Genomic DNA, 13,290 nt, shown 5'->3' with positions numbered 1-13,290 from the left:
CTACTTATAAGGCATTGCTCTCGAAGTCAACAGTAGCCACCCTACTGGGGATGCGCTACTTCAAACTACGTCGAATTCTTGGCACAGTGGGGACATTTACCTTTGACTTTACAAAATCTTTCAGTGTAGACATGGCCTAAGATTGCAGCAGGAAGCTGGCAAAGATGGTGAAAGCTCTCTGTTCAACATGGAATAGAAAGGCATTAAAGAGAAAGAGAGATGTTCCTAACTCAGCTAGGATCAAAAAATGTCCATACCTGGATGTTAATGTCAGGAAATAACACTCCAATCTAATTCTCAAATCAAGAAATTCTGGCCTGATTCAGAGTTTCATCAACTCTTACTTGAGGCTAGTTCAATTTTAAAAGTACAACTGTTAACTAGATGTTGATGTTTTCATATAACACTGAAAAAAGAAAACCCAAAGCTGTTTTGGTAAATGCTAACTATATCAGAAACCACTTGCATAAGAAACAAACCTGTCTTTCTACATGCTGGAAGAGTCAACCACGCGTGTCCTCGGTGTTTTGTTTTGAAAAGTGATGGATACAATTTTTTTTTTAAATATTTTAAAAAGGTAACAAATCCCTCTTCCTTTTTCAACTGCTTTCCTTTTTAAAGCAATTTTTTCCTCCTCAAATATCCACTTTCTCTTTTGTGCTTTTTGCCAGTGCTCTTTAGTGAACTCAGCATGGAGGCCTTTGCTTTTAAATCCTGAAAGGTAGTGGCAGAGTAGGAGAGAGCAAGTGCTTATGAGCCAGGAAGCTGTGGGCTTTTTGAAGCAGTGGGCTACTTGACCAACCACCATATAATATTGTGAATAACTGTTAGCTGTTATTTGTTTCCATTTACGCATATATGATATAAATCTTGACTAACCAAACCTTTTCCCTTAATGATCAAGCCTAACATACAGAAGAAAAACAAGACTTTTTGTAATGAAGTAGATAAGCTATCAAAATCCCCAACACAGAAATCTCATATTTGCTCTCAACTTCATACCACTTTTGCCATTAAAATAAATGCTAAAATATAAACTAACTAAAAATTCACAGAACTGTGCACAATTAAGCTACAGAGTGTAATTTTATTGGTCATTTCCTCCCTCAGACTTTGGCATCACTTTTGGTGAAAAATATTCAGTTGTGATTTTTATCCATCCATATAAGAAGTGAAGATTGTAAAAGGAAACCATATCCACCACAAAGAACATTTTAAATCAAAATGTCTGAAAAACCACAGACCTCAGTAAAGTTTCTTGTTAAATTTTGGCAGCATGGGAGTATAACCAGCATCCAGAAGATGCTTCAATTAAAATAACCAACTGTTTATGAAAAATAATTAATAGATAACTAATCTGTTAGAAGCCACCATTCTTAAACCCAGGCCTGTGAGGCTGCCAAGCAGGACTTTTATACTCAACACCTACAAGTGACAAGGGAGCTACTACTAAGACCCAACCACCAGAAGCTATGCCTGATGACTCAGCTGCATCAGATTTGACACTGCTGACCATAAAGCTTCCTGTTCCTATCCCAAGCCCTGTCTGGACAACTAGTCATTAAGCCAGTTGCTGCCTACACCTCTGGGACCAAGTCCCTGCTCCCTGAATTAGCTCCTTCCATCCAGCTCCTTGTCCTTGCTATTTCTTTTAATTTTTTGTTCCTATTACCATGCCTCATCCCTGTCACCACATTTTTTCTGGTTCCTGCTTTCTTGCCCTGGCATAAGTTTTTGATTTCACCTTTGACTCTTGGCATGACCTCAACCCTGACTCTACTACTGGCTCCAATCACTACATCAGACAGTCCCCACTGTGCCCTATCATGATCTGAAAAACTAAAAGAAATGAAAGAGAAGCATATATCTTAAAAACTAAGCATTGGCACATAATGATTGCTGCCCTGAATAAAAATAAGAAAATAAAAACAAGATTTTAAAAACTGAATGTTAGGGTCCTCAGAACATCACAATATAGAAATACAAAACTACATTTTTAAACTCTAAGGCTGTGTTTATAACAACACAAACTTAAATTGTTTTCAAAACTTTGTGTTCACTAACTGCACAGTTGCAACACTTAAAAAAAAACCTTGCTGATGAGAGCATACAGCTTTCCGCACCAGAACTACAGTGCCTTAGCACAAGTGCAGGTACCCTGGTCCTTTACAGCATTGCAAATGGCCTTCAGACATATCCCACAATGCCTATGCCTACTGCCCTGCCCTCTGGTTGACCAACCATCAGCTCCACCTTTTAAATTCAAATTCCTGCGGAATTTTGAAAGACCCCTTCTGGTTTGCTCAGCAACATGTGCAGTGGTCTCAGTGCATCTTTCCAGGTGATCATGGCTACTCCACACATCAGGTGATCCTCTGTGTAGAGCAATGCCAAGGTGCTAGACCTCATCAGCATTTGGGGAGAGGAGACTGTCCAGTCTTAGCTATGCTCAAGTTGTACAAATTATGACACCTACAGACAGATATCATACATAGTCCTGTATTTTGATCAGGACATACTGCAGTGCAGGCTTAAAGTGAAGGAGCTGAGGAATGTCTAACACAGGATGAGGGAGGCAAATCACTGCTCCAGTAATACGCCCACCAGCCACTGGATCTATAAAGTGCAGGATACAATACTCAGTGACAACTCCACTTCCATTATAAAGGCCATCATGGATACTTTGTGGGCTCAGAGGCCAGTGAAGAGTAAATCACACTAGCAGGAGGAAATCGTGGATGAGACTGTGGAGAGGGACCCAGGGGCAGAGGATGACAGAGTGCTTGGACATGAATACAGACAGAAGCTCTTCTCTACAGGAGAAGTGGCTAGCCAGTCACAGCCAGCAAAGTGGAAACAGGAGAGAAGGCCCCAGGTAAATGGCTTGGATTTTGGGAATGGCTGAAGAGTGGCTGAGTAAGAGGAGGATTCGATAAGGCCAGCTTCTTTACGTGTGTGGAGCCTGTGGGAAGAGATTTGCAGAAGGCTGCTTTGTATCTCTGATATGCATATCACCACATGCCTACTCAGAGCACTGGAGCAGGGTGTTGATGGACTCCTTCACTACCCGGGAATCTGCTTCAGAGATCTCCATGAAACTCTGATGGAGATACTGGGCAATCCCCACTGTTGCAGGTTGTATGCCAGAGATGCATTTTTCTTGACCCATTAAGAGAAATATTCTTATGCAACTCTGCCATCACTTGAGGGGAAGGAGGTGAATGTTGCTGCACACACGTGTGTTAAATAAGGGCCAGGGTGGAAGCCACAGTGTTGAAGACAAACACACACACGCGATTTCCTGGTCATCCTCAGCAGCAAGTTATCTTCTTTAAACACTGGCTGTTAAAAATGCAGGGACAGTAATCATTTTAATGCCTCCCTTACAGAGCTGGCTCTCCCCAAGAGCCAAATGTGCAGTACTGTCCTGAAATACTGATTTCCTGAACGATGAATGACAGAGGTCTATAAAATCTTGATAGGCATGAAGAAAGTGAATAAGGAAAAGTTATTTACTTGTTCCCATAACATAAGAACTAGGGGTCACCAAATGAAATTAATAGATAGCATGTTTAAAACTAACAAAAGGAAGTTTTTCTTCATGCAGCACACAGACAACCTGTGGAACTCCTTGCCACAGGATGTTAAGACCAGGACTTTAAAAGGGTTCCAAAAATAACTAGATAAATTCATGGAGGTTAGGTCCATCAATACTCATTAGCAGAGCTTGTCGAGCCACGGCGAGCCCCACTCGTCAGCCATGCTGTCTGGCGATCTGCGCATGCGCAGATTGCCCGAACCCGGCTCTTCTGGGTTGTAATCTACTCGCCTTAGGCGAGTAGATTACATAGTTTGTCGAGCCCTGCTCATCAGCCAGGATGGGTAGGAATGGTGTCCCCAGCCTCTGTCAGACTGGAAACGAATGACAGGAGAGGGATCACTTGATGATTACCTATTCTGTTCAGTCCCTCTTAGGCATCTGGTATTGACCACTTCTGGAAGACTGGATACTGGGCTAGATGGATCTTTGGTCAGACCCAGTATGGCTATTCTTACGTTCTAAAATGCCAACTAGTCCTGGTGACTACTTACTGTTAGTTTTTCAATTTGTTCCAAAAAATCTCCTCCGACACCTCAATCTGGAACAATTCCTCACTTTTTAGATTTGACACCTCAAAAGAATGGTTTAGGCTTGGGAATCTCCCTAACATCGTCAGCTGTGAATACCGAAGCAAGGAATTAATTTAGTTTCTCTGCAACTAAACTGAAACAGTTTTGTAACTGAAAGAGATTAGAGGAGAAAAGGTAAAATTAGTTTTCCTTATCCATAATTTCACTTTCTCTGAAATGTATACCCAATGCTCTGTCAGTCTCATACTGATCTTCTACCTCTTTATTTCAAGCATCAAAGGTAGTATATGAGGTTCCTCTTGTGCGTAAGAAATCTTGAACGAAAAAATTATTCATAGAAGTGTGACTCAATTTGACAGTGTCTTAAATTTCTCTGCTAGCCTGCTTAAGGAAGTATAATCACATTCAGACTATGGATGTAAAATCCCATTTAATCAGTTAACCAGTTAAACATTAGGTTTAATTGGTTAACTGACTGAGTAGGATCGGGGGGGGGGGGGGAGGGAGAGAATAGGGATCACTCCAGCCCAACTGGAGCGACTCCCACCCAGTGGGAATTCCCAGCCCCACTGGCCTGACACAGGGGCTTCCTGGCTCCCGCCCTAGCCTGAAGCATGGTGGGCCCTTTGGGACTGGAGCAGCCCTCCAACACCAGTTAACCATTACTCAGTAAGCATCACCCAGTAAGGGCGATGCTTACCAGGTAACTGGCTGCCCATCATATCCCTAATTAAGACAATAGGCATTTTACCATAACTGAATTGACCTTAGCTCTTTGTATGTTCTCAAACATTACCCAGGAAGTAAAGTTTTTACTTAAAACGCAGAGTCCTTCCACCATTTTATTTCACTCCCTCCCTCTTCAGATGTAATATGTATACTAGAAGTGACATCTCTATGCATGTTTAATCAATGAAATACAATAGAAGAAAATGCACAAGATAGGTTCTGATGGAGCACTCTTTGGAGAAGATAAAATTAAAGGTAAGGGAAACTTACTTAACTGTTCTACCCACACAAGTACCTGCCACTCCAGAGACCATGAGCTGATCAGAAGAAAAAGAAGTTGCAAATATCCCGTCAACAAAAAGGAAAAGGGAAAATTATTCCAAAACCAAATAGAGCACTTAACCTCTCTTCTCCTTAAAATTTTAATATGGATCTTTGAGGAAAGATACAAAAAGACAACAGGAAGACTTTTTATCCAAAAGTGAATAAAACAAAAACTTTTATTTTGTTAAGTACTTCAAAAGATACACCAAGATGATATCTATTGATACTGTATATCTTTGCTATTCTGCCTAATAGGCAGCCTTCTAGTTTGATAAGAGTGTGTTCTTACTCCTACACTGAGCTCTTTATTGGTCCTCCATGGTCTATAAAAAGAGTTGACTTGTCAACCCAAAAAGTGTTGACTAATGTGCTTTGCACTCCTTTTTTGGGTTCCCAAGAACAGATTTTCTCTGAGGTTTTCTTCACTGTGAAGACCACACATTGTTTATATAACTATTTATCCAAGCTATAGGAATGCTGAGCAAAGAAGGAATGTAAGAAATGGGTTGAATTACATGAAAAACAGTGTTACTCTTTGGAAAACATTCAGGATACAGCCTGAATAATAGCTTGTCAGGGGAAAAAACACTATAATATGGCTTTTAAAATTAATAATGGCCCTGGCTCTACATGAAATGACTGCTAACAGAAGAGCCATAGTAAATTATTCTCAGAGTAAAAATATTCTCCCGGTAATTCAGTGGGAAATTTCAATTACTAACCTTTTTCCTGTTGTGCAATACATCTCAAAGAACATGTCCAGTCCACTGTAGGTGCATTTTCACCCAGAGCACAGTTGGAGATTTTTCTCTCTGTGATATATGCCAGAGCTTTAGAGAGCCTTTTGCTGTCTCACATTACTGCGTCCAGGTATATAGGGTGAAGTCACATCCAATCCCCACTTAGTTCCTTATTATCAGATTGAGAGGAAAAGGAGGAAGAGTTATGGAATGGATATTCACAACAAATCTCGAAGAACATGTTACAAAAAAAGATTTGTAATCATTTCTTGAAGTGAGTGCATACGTCCATCCCACTGTAAGTGATTCACAAACAGACTGAACTAAGGGGGGCTCAAAATATCCTGGAAAATGGAATTGAGAACTACTAAGTATAAGCCTCGCATAATCTCCTCAGTGCAGCGTATGAGACTAGATGACCTGCTGAAACTCCAGACAGTCATGCATTTCTGTGAATCTTTGAACAGCTGCATCAAAGACCTATATGATTTAATCTGATACAGGTAAAAAGCCAAAGTTCTTCTAATGTCTAGAGTGCAGTTTCCTCGTTATGTCTCCAATGTTTTGGAAAGTAGGCCAGTAATTAGATTACTTGATTAATATGAAAATAAACTATTTTAATAAAACTTTGGGTGAAGGTGAAAGTAAAATGTTTGTTTTATAGAAGACCAAATAGAGGAATTCTGACACTAGAGGTCACTATTCCCCCACTCTCCTGGCCAAAGTAACAGCAACCAAAAAAAACACTTTCACTGAAAATTATAGCAGGGAACAGGTTGCCGCCACTCAAAGAAGAGACACAACAACTTTGCTAAAACAAGATTTAAGTTACATGGAGGGACAGCCTCCTAAACTTGTGGTTGGAGTGTGTCCAGACCTTTCAAAAATCTGATAAACACAGAATTAGAAAAGAATCTGGGGTTATCAATGGGAGAGTAGAAAACCAAAAGAGCTTCTAAATTTACTTTTGATGGAACTAATAGCTAACTTTTGTTGAAGGAACAAGAGATAGTCCAATAAATACTGGATATAAACCCAGGCCAGGGAAACATATTTCTGTTGGAACCAGACAAGGAATATTTTGTATTTAATAAAATAAAAACTGCTAGGAAAAGGTCTTCCAGGATGTAGAAGCACTTCCTGTACTCCCTTAGAACAAGACCCTTATCAAAGATGTCAGTGATGCCAGTCAAACAGGTCAATTGCCTGCACATTAGGATGGAGAAGGCAGCTGTAGTCCTGGACATCCATGTCTAATAGTAATGATACTGGCAGTTTGCTTTTAAAGCTGGAAACCAGTGCTCACAAGGCCACATTGGGGCGATTAGAGTAAGATGAGCCTTGTCTTATTTGATTTCTGACAAAACTTTGGGCAGGAGCTGAACCAGAGGGAAGACATGCAGCAGGACATTGACAAAGATAGCTGAGAGACATCTGTCAAGCAACTGATGGTATTTTCTTTAGTCCTTATTGCAAACATCCACTTAAGGAGTTTCTCACCACTGGAAAATGGATCCGACTGCATCTGCATGAAGAAACCACTCGTGGTGACTGGTAAACCACCTGCTTAAGTAGTCTGCAAAGCATTCTGTACCCCTGAAAGATAGCCAGATTTCATATGAACATAGTTGGATATTCGGGAGTCCCAAAGTAGAAAGCTGCTGTTAGGTAGTGCTTCTTCATGTAAAACATGGCTAATCTATAGCACCACCAATCTGCAAGAAATGCCATGCAAGCCAAACAGATGGTTCACAAAGATCTTGCATTTATATGTAACTGTAGATCTTGGACAAACCCCGCCGGATCCCCCCTCCCCCAGACCCATCACCCAGACCCATCACAGCCCCCCGGCCAGAGTACCTCCTGATACTCCAGCATATCCGATAATCCAGCATGCCCTGGGTTCCAAAGGTGCCGGATTATCAGAAATCTACTGTACTAATACAATTCTACTACTTTGCCCAATCCTCGTCCCCACCATCACTTTAAGCTATAACTAGCCAATAGGTACTATATGCAAGAAGAAACAGAGGTTTTGCTAAGTCAACAGCAGCACTTCCAGCAACCATCAGAGGAGAGAAGAAAAAACTCAGTGGAATCAGCGTCTCTACCATTTATATCTTTGCATAGTGGCACAAGGCAGCAGAGAATACTCAAGACACCTAAAGGGGATAACTGTGCATTGGATATGCACATACCTACAGAGGAATGGACATGTGCAATTGCTCAAAGAAAGCCTTTTAAAACCAGATTTTAAGTCTGCACTGTTGAACAGTCCTTCTGATTGGACAGTCTTTACATGGAAGCTACTTTCAGAAACAAAATACATAAAATAGTTCCTCCAAAGTTAAACTACATAAAGTATCAAAATATCAAGAAAAGTCACCTCAAAAACAGAATTTCAGTTAAGATAAGCAAATATTCCTTTTAATCATTATAATCCTTGCCAACCACAATTATAGTCCCACCTCCCTTTTTTGATTTCTTGGTCATAATAAACCTTGTCACGCCCTATGTGACAACATATCAAATATGTATAATGTCCATTCCATTCTGCAAAATGTCTGTCTGCAAACAACATTAAGGGGTTTGAGTCCCAATGCTTTACATTCAGTAACCTCAGCAAAAGTTCTCTCTCTCAAAGCTATTCCCAAATTATCCAAATAGATATGCATGCATATTGAGTTGTAATCCAGAAGACGCTTACATACTTCAAAACATGGTTTCTTATCGTAATTAGAGGTTCTTTGAGATGCGTGGTCCCTAACTGTATTCCACACATGGGGTACACATGCACACATGTCCAGAAATTCTCCAAAACCACTGCGCTGGTTTGCTCTTACACAGTTGCTCTCCTTGTAATCCCAACAGAGGCTATAATAGGCAGTGCAGGTCAACACTTCTCCATTTCCTTTTCTTATTGCAAATCCATTAGGCTCCACAGCAGAGGGAAGGGAGGGCAGGTATTAGAATCCACATAAACAACACACATCTCAAAGAATTTTCAGTTATAGTAAGCAAGAGCCATTGTTTCAAGTAATGGTACATATGTGCATTCCATACATGGATGATTGGCAAGTAATGTTCAGACTGGAGGCCAGTGTGAGAAAGCTAGGAGTAAAAGATGCTTCCAATGCCACCAATTCAACTGCTGCATCTGTAGCCTACCATGTACCGCAACGTTGTAACTCATGAATATGTGACTCAATTTTCAGGTGGCCACTCTGCATTTGCTCTGTAGAGGAACATCTGATAGGGATGCCATGGAAGCAGCTTGTATTCAACATAGTGAGAGCTGTGACCTGCTGGGCAGAAATGTTTGCTATCCGTACACCATATTTTTGGTCTTAAAACTTTTGTTGGACAAAGTGCGAAAAAACATACATTCATCACTAACATTTTTAACAACAAAAAGCACTGATGTGGACAGCACTTTGTTTGCATGAGACACTTTCCCGCCAACACAGCTCCACCCTTTGTTGAGAGTGGTTTTATTTTGACAGCAAGACAATTCTCTCCTGCCAACAAAGAGCAACTACACTATGTGCTTTTGAGTGACCATGCTTTAGTGGCACTGCTGAGCCACTGTAAGCTTTGCAGTGTAGACGTAACCTAAGATGTATCGCAAGACCCACTTAGGAACCATATGGGAGGACATGGTTTGCCCACCTGATCTCTCTGCTATAATCTTTCTTAATGATTGAGGTTTGGTTCTTTTCTACATGCCTAATAATGAGGGAGTGAGGAAGCATGGGGTTTTGAGAAAAATACAGGTAGGTATTCATGTGACTGATGTGGAATGCTGAAATAATCTTAGAAACCTGAAATGTAGTTGAAGAAAAACTTTCCTTTTGAACACGATATAAGAAGTGTCCTCCATGATGGCTTTGAGCTTGCTGAATCTCCTACCTGAGATGAAAGCTACTCAGAATGCCATGTTGTAGATAGATAGGCCATGGTACAAGTTGCTGAGAGTTCAAAAGGCAAAATAGTGAGTTTGGACAGGACAACATTAAGGTCCCATTTTGGGGTAGGTTTAAGCACTAGTGGAAAGTTCCTGATCAGGTCTTCCATTAATCATACCATAGCTGGGTCAGTAAAGTGAAAGCATCCTTCCATCACAGGGAAGAAGGCACTAATCAATATGTGTACTCTTAGTAATCTATCAGAGAGACCTGAAGCATTCAGAGGCTGGAGATAGTCTAGAACAACCGGGATGCTTGAAGTATCTGGAAAATGTTGGTGTAATCTTGCCAGGCTGAAAAGCATCTCTATCTGGTCGGACAGCAAGCTCTAGTAGCCTCTTTTTCACTTTTATTAAGAATCATCTGAACAGAGGCCAAACATGAGCATTCTATTTCTCATGCCCATCCAAAAACCAGCCTATAAGGTAGAGAGAGCCCAGATTGGGATGCGTGGTCTTCCCCACATCCAGGGTTAGGAGACCAAGGAATGGAAAAATCCTGACCAGGAGGTAGGTAGATATGCAGACAGTTGCAAGTTCCATGAACAAGAACTGTTTGGAGCAGTGGAGCCCTAAAAGAATGATGTTGACTTTGCTGTGAGTTATCCTCCCTATGACCTGTGGAAGCAGAAAATGGGAGGAAAGGCATATCTGAGGCTATTAATACAGAACATCAGCAGTTCGTTGCCTTGGGAGACAAAACCCATGGCATCCCTAAAGCAACATACGGGGAAGCTTTCTTTTTATTTGGGACACAAAGAGGCCCCATAGGGGTGCACCCACTGTGCAAATATCTCCTTCTCATGGTCTATGAAGAAACTTCTGCTTAATTTCTTTCAGGGTATTGTGTGAATACCAGAACTGCCTGCATCATGATGCAGTTCCTGACACACCAGTTCCAAAGCCTGATGGCTTTCTGGCAGAGGGGATGAGATCACGCTCCTCTGTATTTATGTATATAGATCTGTTTTTATATTGTCTGATGTTATTTATATAGAAAGCGAGTATGTAAAGGGAAGGAAGACTGCCCTCAGTTCCAGTAAGCTTATAAGTAGTCTGGTCTTTCATGGAATCCAGGTACTCCAAATAATGGGACTATCTGGGTGAGCATCTCACCCCAAAAGGAAGACAAAAAGGTGGTCCTAGAGATGGAGGATTAAAGGGAATTCCCACCATGACCTTTACTAAGTTCAATCACTAAATTAGGAAGGAGACAACTCTTGTGAGGACGACTACCTTGGAGTTGATGTGGTCCTTGCTTAATCAATAATTCAAATTAAGCCAAACTAACAGGCACGGCAAATGGATTCTGCATAGCTGCACGTGGATTAACAGCAAGAGGTACTTGTTCACCATGTGTGATGTGAGAAATCAGGCTGCTCATTGCATAAAACCTTTCTGAAGGGAAGTATGTTCTCAATGCAACAGAGTCCAACCTTGCCCCATAAAATTCATTAATCTTATGGGTAACAATACCGACTTTTCTTCATCTATGCAAATGTCTAGAACTGTTAATAGTAGTATGAGAAATACTATTGCTGCCATAACCTCCTGACAAGAGTAGCCTATGAGGAGCCAATTATAAAGGTATGGGAATGCCATATAGTCCTGGTGTCTCACTTGGGCAGCTACCAGAGAGCAAACCTTTGCACAGACTCTGGATGCCATAATAAGCCCAAGAGAGAGGCCTTGAAACTGGAAGTATTCCTCACCTGCTATAAAATGCAGGAAACTCTTGTGTGATAGGTGAATGTCCACATGGAAATACAGGTCCTTCATACTGAGAGCCACAAACCACATACCTTCATGAAGGGAGAGTTTTACAGATGCCAGTGTATTCATTCAGAACTTCAGTTTTTGAATAAAGATGGTAAGTTGCAGAAAGTCCTGGATGGGCTTCTACACTCTGTTTCTTAAGGATTAGAAAATATTGGGAATAGGACACTCTTCCATGGTAATGATGCAGGACATACTCTATTGCTTCTTGGTATAGAAGGGATTCTGCTTTCCCTTGAAGAATAATCTTGTCAGAGTGGTCTGCAAAAGGAGACTAGGAAGGAAATTTATCAGGTGGGAAAGAGATAATCTACATAATCTATCTGTCTGTAGCACTCTTGTTTCAGTTGTGGGCAAAGAATCTAACAGGTTCCAAAGATGACAAAGGATGAGACAGTTGGTATCGGTGGTGTAACACAGGTCTCAACCAATATGGCATTAAGTGTCTTTTGGACAGTGGTTGAGAGTGATTAGAAACTGTAGCAGTAGAGATAGCCCAGAAGCAAGATCTCTAAATCTTTTGGCTCTGTCGTGTGCTGGTAATAAGGTGCATTAGAAGTGAATGACCTCGATCACGGATTACCTTCTGTATTTCTTAGTGAGAGCTGGAGTTTACGTCCCCAGGGAATGCAAAGTCTTTAGCAGGAACAAACTCTGTCTCTTGGCTCTTTTTGTTGTAGGGACACAGGATGCTGAAATGTGCCATACTACTTTAACCAGTTCTAGTATGGCCTTACTGCTGTAGGACTATCTTCTTCAGTCCCTGAAGCTCCAAGATGTCCTAATGGAATACTCCTTAGCAAAGAAGTAATCCCTTTGTTCAGGGATAAAGAAGAGACACCTATTGGAACTGTCAGTACCTGTAATTTTTTTACAATGACAGAACCCTCTAACAGGAAATAGAAGAGTTGTGAAATAGAAGATTCTTGAGGTTGCTAGACGTCATCCATAGGATCCCTCAGACACCAAGGATACATCTAAACTACATCCCTTTTGAAAGAGGGATGTAAATTAGACATATTGAAATTGTAAACGAAGCTGGGATTTGAATTTCCCGTGCTGCATTTGCATAATCGCATCACGGCGTTCTTTCAAAATCTCTATTTTGAAACGGAAACCATGATTTAGATGAGGTTCTTTTGAAAAGAAATGCCTTTTTCGAAAGATCGTAGTTTCCCTTTAGAAATAGCGGTTTTTGAAAGAACGCCGTGACGCGATTATGCAAATGAAGTGCAGGAAATTAAAATCTCAGCTTCGTTTGCAATTTCGATATGTCTAATTTACATCCCTCTTTCGAAAGAGAGATGTAGTCTAGACATACCTCAATAAGGCCAGAAAAGAAGACTGATTAGCTGTAGTGGGCCCCAAGTAAACCAGTGCCAATATTATTGGAGTGGATGTCATACCCAACATAATGGAGAGTATAGCTTCTCCTTATTTACTATCATGGCTCAACTGCATCCATGGAGACATCAATGCTGCTTCATCATTTAGGATGAATTAATCATATAAGATGACCTTGCCGCTTTTTACCACTTAGATAAATTGGGCAGAAATGCCCAGTATGAAAGGAGCATTCAATGTCACAGTTAATTCCATCTATTCAGCATCATCTTGGTCTTGCCT

The 13,290-nt window shown here is 40.9% G+C and overlaps 1 protein-coding gene across 9 annotated transcripts in view; it reads right to left on the bottom strand.

Moving 5' to 3' along the window:
• Positions 1-13,290, bottom strand: part of RFX3 (regulatory factor X3) — a 252,891-nt gene that overhangs the window by 197,128 nt on the left and 42,473 nt on the right. The window contains exon 1 of one of the 9 annotated variants that reach the window (XM_089779224.1): positions 5,907-7,716. The exons of the other annotated variants lie outside the window; for them this stretch is intronic. The gene's annotated coding sequence lies outside the window, so the exon portion shown is untranslated. Of the gene's footprint in view, positions 1-5,906; positions 7,717-13,290 lie in introns of those variants that run through there. 9 annotated transcript variants of the gene reach the window in all.

Source organism: Pelodiscus sinensis, chromosome 6, assembly GCF_052426305.1.
Source record: "Pelodiscus sinensis isolate ZL-2025 chromosome 6, ASM5242630v1, whole genome shotgun sequence".
Classification (NCBI taxonomy): domain Eukaryota; kingdom Metazoa; phylum Chordata; order Testudines; family Trionychidae; genus Pelodiscus; species Pelodiscus sinensis.
This window is presented reverse-complemented; position numbering and strand designations above follow the sequence as displayed.